General features: G+C 39.2%; 1 pseudogene; it reads right to left on the reverse strand.

Annotated features, from left to right (window-relative positions):
• Positions 1-258: 258 nt before the first annotated feature.
• LOC103714447 (delta(24)-sterol reductase pseudogene) lies at positions 259-10,082 on the reverse strand (annotated as a pseudogene).
• Positions 10,083-10,477: the final 395 nt, after the last annotated feature.

The following is a 10,477-nucleotide window of genomic DNA, read 5'->3' on the forward strand; positions in this document are numbered from 1 at the left end:
ATTATAATCATACAAGTATATTCATATTAGAAATTATATTTAACATATCATTTCAAGCATGCAAAACCAAAACTATAACTATAAGTCTCACGATGCAAAACGAGTGGTACAAATCAATAAACATGTATATATATATATAATGGTAATCAGGTACAAAGATTTCTATCTCTGTCGAAGACAGATTAAACATAGCAAGCACCGACCTAATTCACGATTTACGAGCTGGGGTGGGTGCAGAGTGTCCCGTTGACTCTCCCCCTACATTTCTTGCTGCACATACTCAAGGGCATCCCCAACTTTGTAGAGAGGAACCAACAAATCTTGGACCACAAGTCTGTCATGGTAATAATTCCTGATAGCTTCACCTTGGGTGGCCCTAAGCAGAGAAACTTTTAGAGGCATCAAACGCCCACAAAAAAAAAACCAGAACCACCATTAGTCTCCAAATGGTAAGGATCAGCTTTCCTTCCCAATACAAGAACCTGGTGTGCCTGCGGTAATAATCTCTGGTAGTGGGAACGCATTCCGCAAATTCACCTTTCTCGAGTGCTTCTGAGCGTGCAGGTAAAGCCACGGCTTAAACCACCACCCAAAACTGTTTAGGACATTGCCCTTCTTCCACGCCTCTTCTTTGGAAGCATATCTCCCAGTCATCGTGACACCTTCAGTTGTTCGGAAATCATTCCCTCAACAAAATCTGGAACTTTTGATTGGTCTCCATCTCTAGGTGCAAAAGAATCAGCATAAGCCTGCGCAAGTTACTTTAAATTGCCTCATATACTCTTCTATGGGCATGAGTTTTGTCTTTGCAGAAACCAATAGTCCGAGTGTTCCTTGAGACGTCCTGAGTACTCATTATCCTCAGTAGCCTTAACAACTCGTCTTTCTGCAAGCACAATCTTCCAAGGCAACTACTGTATCAGAGAAAAGGCCATGGATGTGTGAGCTTCCCTCAATTCCATTGCCATTAATTAATCCTCCAACAGTGAGATCATCAAGCTCTGCAACAGCGGCAAGGGCAAGATTCATAGGAACGGTAGCTCTTGTAATCTGATCCATATTTGCAAGAAGCTCCACTTTCGCAATCATTCTTCCTTTGTCAATCTCAAGGATGTTTCTAAATGTTGAAAGATCCACCTCAAAATGTCCGACTGATGTAAGAAAATATAAATTATATATAAATAAATCTATCTCTTCCTATCAGCTTAAGTTTTTAAAACAAATGGTGATTTTCTACCTACCTCATTATATCTACCTCATTCTTTTACGTCCGCACCAACTTAAATAATATAAAAATTGAAAATAGTAAATAATCAATAATGATATAAATATGATACCACAAAAATCTAATACTAGCTATCTAGCATAATAGTATAATTTGAACACTTAGTAATATATTATATAGCATCAAAATATCTTTTCACGCAATAACAATATAAGTTATTTTTAATTTAGATTAGCATATCTCAGATTAGATAAGTTTTGGCTTTTAACTTTGAACTAACCACAATCACATTTTTGGTTGGTAGCAGAACATTAACAGTATCACATTTTTGGCCCATAGCAGGACATCAACAATGCCATGTTTTCGACCTATGGCAGGGCATCAACAAGTATCATGTTTTTGATCCATGGCAAGGCATCAACGGTATCAAATTTTCGACCTGTGGTGGGCTATCAACAATACCATATTTCTAGCATATGACAGGGCATCCACAACTACAAGTACTACATTTCCGTCCTATAGTAGACTATCAATAACATGGCTAGTACTCCAGAGCACTCCAATCAACTATCCAATTGTCCAATTTATTTTTGTGCTTGTTAGATAAATGTAATTCAAGCCACATTCTTTACATTATCCAACACATACCATAACCAATTCCACACAATTTAAAATTACCATTATATGATACATATGTACATAAAAATCATGCATCCTCAATGGATAATCATCCAATGCGCATTATCATATCCTATGTATGAAAGACAAAGTTAGGATGCACAAAAATAGTATGTATGTGTATCTATATATATATATATATATATATAGATGATCAATGCTCGCGGATTCTTGCAAATCATGTATAAAATACTCATAATTATGCAAGTGATTGTGAATAAGGATTCTTACCTCTACCACGACCAACTTAGCTACAGTGCTACCAGTCTACACTTAACATGTTCAACTAATTCAAGATTATTATAAAACCAACTTATCCTTGATCAACTAACGGCAACAACAATTAACAAATTATTTCTAATTACCTAATCTCAAAATTTTAGTGCCTGAATTACTATTATCCCTAATTTTCCTGTCCTACCTAATTCAAGACTAAATAAATAACTAAGAAATTATAATTTCTTATTATATTATTGGTAATATTATATGATTATTATAAAATTATATAACTACAAGGATATCATGAGGTGGTGAGGGAACTCATGCAAAAAAGTTATTGGATTGCAATGAAACTTGTTAGTGAAAATGCAATCAGTTTTAGCTACAGTTCCAATTTGTAATAATCAAAATTTCTCGCACCCATGATGAGCCTATGCGATGCGTCCAACTCGCTTTATAAAACCCTGTCAACAGGCTTCAAGACATTTCTTTCTTTCATTTTTAAAGATACGCTTGGAGGCATGAGGAAAGGAAAGCTTTGGTCAAATAAATGGATAGCTAAGAAACTGATTCGATGATTGTTCTGCTTGGAAGGTTAATGCAATGACTTGATCTGGGAGAGATTATTGTACTACATATACTATTCAAAACCTTGGATGTCTCTCTCTATCTTCATGAATCCACAGTAAGAAATCAGCTATCAAGTATAACGAAGGCTTGGGGGCAACCTTAATCAAAATAGCCGATAAAAAGTAGCTGCATCTTGGAACTTTCTGATTAATAAGATGCCATTACATTGCGCGGTGTAAAAGTGTCAACAGGAATCACTGCTATAAAGTGAATAGAGAATAGACTAACATGATACCCCAAAGAACTATAATTGCTGTCACATTTGTGCTAACTGTCACGCCCCGAACCCGAAGTGCGGCAGACGCCGCACGCCCGCATGGCGGACCGCACAGGCGTGCAAAGCAGCTGATCATATCGAAGCGAATACAAATATTTAAAATTGACATAAATAATTGAAATATTCAAAGCACTTTTATAAAGTTTCAAAATAGCAAATGTCAACATAATTCAAATGTCCAAGCTAATCTAACTAAAATGCTAATAACTGAAGGAATCATCAGAAAATCTAACGCACACCCCAATCCCGTGCGATCAAGCCTCCGGATCTGAAAAACGGAGAAAACAAGATAAATAGCTACACTAGCCCAGTAAGTAACAAAATATCCCAGAGTGGGGTCAAAGCATATCAGATCAAATACAAAACAATGACTGAAAATAAATCACAAATAACATTCTTTTTTTCTTTTCAAAACTTATTATCATTTTTACAAAAACTCTGATATCATAATCTCAACATAATAGGCTATGACCACGTAACCCAGTGGCATAGGTTGCACAAGATGCCAAATCCACTATTTTTATCCACCGATGACAGCCGGTATTGCACAAAAGTGCCAAATCCACTAAATTTACCCACCGATGGCAGCCGGTGTCCAAATTCACTATTCTAATCACTGGTGACGCGGTGTTGAAATCGGTTCCTCACAGATTACAAGTCGACAGGTCCAACGTATAATCCCCATTGGTGGGGTTAGAACAGAACAGAACAGATCATAGCCATACTGAGAATGCATATATATAAAAACAGATTTTATAAATTACCCAGCTATAGTTTACGGATTTCAGAGCATATAACATAATTTTCAAATGAAATTTAACATGCCAGACCCATTTTACTAAATACAAAACATATTTCAAAATTTAATCCACTAATAATTATTTTAAAAAAATGCACTTTGAAGCATTAAGTTATTTACCTCTTCTCGCTTAATTCCTACTTCAGATAGGCGGATCAGGTTCACCTGTTTACATTTAATTAATTTTTTTGTTAATTTCAGAGCTAAGCAAAAACTAAAATAATACTATTGGACACGGCCCAACAAGGCTTAGAGTTGGCCCATAATGGGCATGGCCCGATAGGGCCCACATCGAACACGGCCCAATGGGCCCGCATAGATCCGGCCTAATAGGGCCCCCAAAGTTGGCATCTAAAAGGATCATTTATGCAATAAAATTCATTGCAGGGACTAATACTTAATTACAGGATACTGTTCTATAATAAAACTTGAGTGAAGGGACTAAATAAATATATTTGAGGACCTTTAGGTAATAAATCTTTTCTGTAAGGATCAAACATAAATTGCAGAAGGTTATTTTGTGAAATAATACACTGTCTAGGGCTTAACTGCAAAATTTTATTTATTGGCCAAATGGGTTCGGGTTTCAGGTTTCGAGTTTCGAGTTCGGGTTTGAACTGGATTTCGGGTCTGAACTAGGCCCAAGTTGGGCCCACAAGGGGTACTGCCCAACTGGGCCCAACCGGGCTGGACTGGGCCCAAGTTGGGCCTGCAATGGACAGGGCCCAACGTTGGCCCAATTCAGCCCACGATGGCTTCTCCTCCTCTCCCAGCCCTTCCCCCAAACCTAGAAGAAGGGAGCCGGGAGGAGGAGGGAAGGGTTGGCTGGGTGGCCGGCCTAGGGGACCAGGCCGCAGTGGCGGCCGGTGGCTATTGCGGTGACGGCATGAAAACAACCAAGCATGGACTCGGTTTGGGGCCAAAACAAAGGGGAAAAATCAAGTTATTTGGCAAGAGAACGAAGACAAGGAGGAGGGAGACTCACCGGCGGGCAACGGAGGCGGAGCAGAGGAGGGATCTCTGCCGAGGAGTGGCTTAGTCCGGCGGTCAAGCGGCGGCGACGACGGTGGGGCTTTCCGACGGCCAAAATAGATCAAAAAATAGGGGACTCGGGTGGTGATGGTGGTTGGCTGAGGCAGCACGCCAAGCACTTGGGAAGCAAGAGCAGAGGGAGGAGAAGAAGGGAGGAGAGGAAGAGGAGGAGACAGAGGAGAGGGAGGAGGGCTCGGGTGATTTCCGAAGGAGGAACGGGGGTTTTATCGCCCCATTTCAACGGCTCTCCGCCGCAATTTTTGCGGCGGTGGGGCGAAATCAAAGGCTGCTCGTGCGGCCGCAGGGTGGATACGGGACGACCGCGGTGCAACCACGAAATGCCCACGGCATCTCTGCGCCCGGAGAAGATGGAGGGGATCGCGTTTGCGATCCCCTGCTCTGGCCCCTTCCAAAAGGGGTGTTATCTCACATTCTCTCCCCCTTATAAAAATTTCGTCCTCGAAATTTAAGAGATCTAGGCCTTTTAGATGCTCAGCTCATTGAGTAATATAAATCCAAGATCTTATTCTCCTCGATCAAAAGCAGTGTGATAGATAACTTTGGATCAATTATCAAAAATTTCATATAAACTCGCAAGATTAGTACTAGATAAGTGACTAACTAAAATCTCAGATTGAAATTATCGTCTTGATGCATGTTCACTCGAGGTCGGGTCAGGATCGATTCACAACAGGATTGATTAAAATTAGTTGTGTTTGGGATAGAACTTGAAATAAAATAGATCTCATACACTTATCATGGTAGTGTCCTGATCCCTCAAAGGATAATGACCAACCTTAGAGTCAAATCATTAAATGGATAGAAATGTAATTCCCAAAATGAACATGTATTGATGATCATTAGATAGCAACGGTCTATCTAAAAATGATTTGCATCAAATCACAAGAACAGGTCTGAGAAGGCAAAGTATTGATACCATGATTCAATATGCCAGAAAGCTTTTAACTTAAACTTATAATCATAAGATGGGAGCAAATAATGCATGGTTTATTCGGATACTTAATAAATTAGACCATATTTGGTCAACAATCAACTAACCCGAGTCATGATAAGCTCAAATTATTATTATTATTATTATTTTCTTAGCATACCTAAAAATAGCAAAGTCTATCCAAGAGATAACATAATCATATCATGATTGACCTGAGAATCAATAGTATTCACCTTCCCTTATTAACAAAATATTTCATTATTGAACAACATAGTCTTTCATCATAACATGTTACCAAAACACAGTTAGTATTTTTATCCAATTTAAAATAACTCAGTCCACCATGCTTTCGTTGTGCAACTCTGATCAATATTTTCCAAAATTTCTTAATGATCTTAGATCATCAACATTTTTTTATATATATATAATATCCAAGCAAAATTTTATCCTTGTTTCCCAAGTACACTATGTCATGATTAACCCTAAGATAGTTGCCATATTTGTACTATCATATGATCAAGTAATCATATTCTAAATCCAAATTTGAACTAAGCTGATTCTAGTTTCCCTCGACAATTCCATTATACAAGTTGATATTCATTCTAAGCTTCGATGATTAAAAGATTCTAGATTAGCTTACTCAGGAGCCTAGTCAATCATCCCGAATTTTTTCTTTTAGGCTAAACTTATTTGGGCCTCTCATGAAATCCCACTTGCATTTCTCATATGGTGAGACAAAATCCATAATCAACTTATGGCCTTGATTTATAAATATTTAATTCACAAGAATCTAATAATCTAGTTCAAAGATTTACAAAAAAATTCTACTAAGATATAACCTCTATGATTTTACATTGAGATCAACTCCTCAAATGAGTAAAATATTTTTATTTGCAATACTGCAAACATTTCGGAATCTTGTAAACCTACTGGACTTAGAGAATTTACTAATAACACAATGATATCCATATCGATCAAAATCAAAAATATTATACTTTCCAACGATTTTTTTTTTTTAACAAGGAAAAGCATCAAGAACTTTTCCAAATCAAACAAATCTTATTTTTGACCAACCCAAAAACATTTTAATTCATCAATATTCTCAAGATTTACTAATTCACTTTCCATCAAAATATCAATCTTAATTGTTTCAAGTTCAAGTAGAGCCAAACAAGAATTCTTAAGTCTCATCCCCAAGTATATTGTCCTTCTATATAGGAGTTCCATGGATGATCCACATACAGATTTCAATCCTCGAAGAATATTTTATTGAATATTATAAAATATTTTCTAGTCCAAACTTTAAACAACTTTTTATAAATGAACCTTAACTTGCCACCAAAATAATTAACTTGAACTAGAGGCAATATCCACAGTGCCTGATATCAAGTTAAACTTTTAAAATAATTATGTTGCACGATAATATCCCATGACAAATATTCCTTCACTTAGTTTAGTCAAAATCTGATTAATCATAATCTGAAATACAAATTGATCCACCAAGAAAACTCTCAGAATAGCTTATTCACACTTTGGTTACACCATAATTAGGTTGCATTCTAATTTTAGCATTTCAAAATTCTGATAAAATAACACAAATTTATCAATAACAAAAGCAAATAAATACCTTCGTCTAATGGCCTAATATCTACCACTCTCTCAAACTTTCCGACGAATCCTAAAGATCCTAAAACTTAAGCTCCATCTGACTATTTCAAACACAATCCCTAAAATCTGAAACCTGAGCTCTGATACCACCAAATCTATCACGCCCCGAACCCAGAGCGTGGCAGACGTCGCATGCCCGCACGGCGGATCGCACAGGTATGCAAGGCAGCTGATCATATCGAAGCGAATACAAATAGATAAAATTGACATAAATAATTAAAATATTCAAAGCATTTTTATAAAGTTTCAAAATAGCATATGTCAACATAATTCAAATGTCCAAGCTAATCTAACTAAAATGCTAATAACTGAAGGAATCATTAGAAAATCTAACGCACTCCTCAATCCCGTGCGATCAAGCTTCTAGATTTGAAAAACGGAGAAAATAAGATAATGAGCTACACTAGCCCAGTAAGTAACAAAATATCCCAGAGTGGGGTCAAAGCATATCAGATCAAATACAAAACAATGACTGAAAATAAATCACAAATAACATTTTTTTTCTCTTTTCAAAATTTATTATCATTTTTACAAAAATTCTAATATCATAATCTCAACATAATAGGCTATGACCACGTAACCCAGTGGCATGGGTTGCATAAGATGCCAAATCCACTATTTTTATCCACCGATGATAGCCGGTATTGCACAAAAGTGCCAAATCCACTATATTTACCCACCAATGGCAGCCGGTGTCCAAATCCACTATTCTAATCACCGGTGATGCGGTGTCGAAACCGGTTCCTCACAGATTACAAGTCGACAGGTCCAACATATAATCTCCATTGGTGGGGCTAGAACAAAACAGATCATAGCCATGCTGAGAATGCATATATATAAAAACAGATTTTATAAATTGCCCAGTCATAGTTTACGGATTTCAGAGCATATAACATGATTTTCAAATGAAATTTAACATGCCAGACCCATTTTACTAAATACAAACATATTTCAAAATTTAATCCACTAATAATTATTTTAAAAAAATGCACTTTGAAGCATTAAGTTACTTACCTCTTCTCGCTTAATTCCTACTTCAGATAGGCGGATCAGGTTCACCTGTTTAAATTTAATTAATTTCTTTGTTAATTTCAGAGCTAAGCAAAAACTAAAATAATACTATTGGACATGGCCCAACAAGGCTTAGAGTTGGCCCATAATGGGCATGGCCCGATAGGGCCCACATCGAACACGGCTCAATGGGTCTGCATAGATCCGGCCCAATAGGGCCCCCAAAGTTGGCCTCTAAAAGGATCATTTATGCAATAAAATTCATTGCAAGGACTAATACTTAATTATATGGTACTATTCGATAATAAAACTTGAGTGAAGGGACTAAATAAATATATTTGAGGACCTTTAGATAATAAATCTTTCCTATAGGGATCAAACATAACTTGCAGAAGGTTATTTTGTGAAATAATACCCTGTCTAGGGCTTAACTGCAAAATTTTATTTATTGGCCAAATGGGTTTGGATTTCGGATTTCGAGTTCGGATTTGAACTAGATTTCAGGTCTGAACTAGGCCCAAGTTGGGCCCACAAGGGGTACTGCCCAACTGGGCCCAACCGGGCTGGACTTGGCCCAAGTTGGGCCTGCAATGGACAGGGCCCAACGTTGGCCCAGTTCAGCCCACGATGGCTTCTCCTCCTCCTTCAGCCCTTCCCCCAAACCGAGAAGAAGGGATCCGGGAGGAGGAGGGAAGAGTTGGCTGGGTGGCCGGCTTAGGCGACCAGGGTCGTCTCCCGATCGACGGCCAACCGGCCGTAGTGGCGGCCGGTGGCTGTTGCGGCGACGGCATGAAAACAACCGAGCATGGATTCGGTTTGGGGCCAAAACAAAGGAAAAAAATCAAGTTATTTGGCAAGAGAACGAAGACAAGGAGGAGGGAGACTTACCGGCGGGCAACGGAGGCGGAGGAGAGGAGGGATCTCAGCCGAGGAGTGGCTTAGTTCGGCGGTCAAGCGGCGGCGACGGTGGTGGGGCTTTCCGACGGCCAAAATAGATCGAAAAATGGGGGACTCAGGTGGTGATGGTGGTTGGCCGAGGCGGCACGCCGAGCACTTGAGAAGCAAGAGCAGAGGGAGGGGAAGAAGGGAGGAGAGGAAGAGGAGGAGACAGAGGAGAGGGAGGTGGGCTCGATTTCCGAAGGAGGAGGAGCGGGGGTTTTATCCCCATTTCAACGGCTCTCCGCCGTGATTTTCGCGATGGTGGGGCGAAATTAGAGGCCGCTCGTGCGGCTGCGAGGTGGACACGGGACGACCACGGTGCAGCTGCGGGATGCCCACGGCATCTCTACGCCCGGAGAAGATGGAGGGGATCGCGTTTGCGATCCCCTGCTCTGGCCCCTTCCAAAAGGGGTATTATCTCACACTAACTCTTGATGTGGCGGCAATGCCAACAATATTCGAGAGATATGGACTTAGAAGGATTCCCCTTCTTTCGCATGAATCCTCCATTAGATCGCTCAAGATCTGTGCAGACGGATGAATAGAGAGTAGTATGTTTTGAGAGCTGTGCAAGAGGTGATCCAACAATCCCATCCTCACACAAAGCCGAACAAGAGAACATTCGCTCCTCCCACAGCCTTAGAACAGTCATCATAGAAAAACCATTTCTTATCATTGCAATTGTATGCAAAACATATATAGCGCTCACCAAAAATAAAGACCTAAGGACTACACTTGCTTTATGAATGCGTGTAGCTAGCTTGTCTTCGTTACTATTAGGCGCTATGCAATATTAAGGAAGAGCCCTAATTGTCGTCTAAAGCAACTTCTATATTTGGATGATTTTAATTGGAGATTGGCATGGACTGCTTTAATATTCGATAGTGCATGCTTTTAAAGTTGGCTTGGAGGCGGCCCAAACAGCCTGAATTGATCAAAATGGTGTAATCCAATTTGTTCAATCAAGAAATAGATGTCCAATCTGCACAAAATTGGCATGTCACGTTGCTAATAGCAGGTTTAGGACTGACTGACAAAGATCAGGTT

This window comes from Phoenix dactylifera, chromosome 1 (genome assembly GCF_051530095.1).
Source record: "Phoenix dactylifera cultivar Ajwa chromosome 1, Ajwa_hap1_PhDact_Kaust_v1.1, whole genome shotgun sequence".
NCBI classification, from domain to species: Eukaryota; Viridiplantae; Streptophyta; class Magnoliopsida; order Arecales; family Arecaceae; genus Phoenix; species Phoenix dactylifera.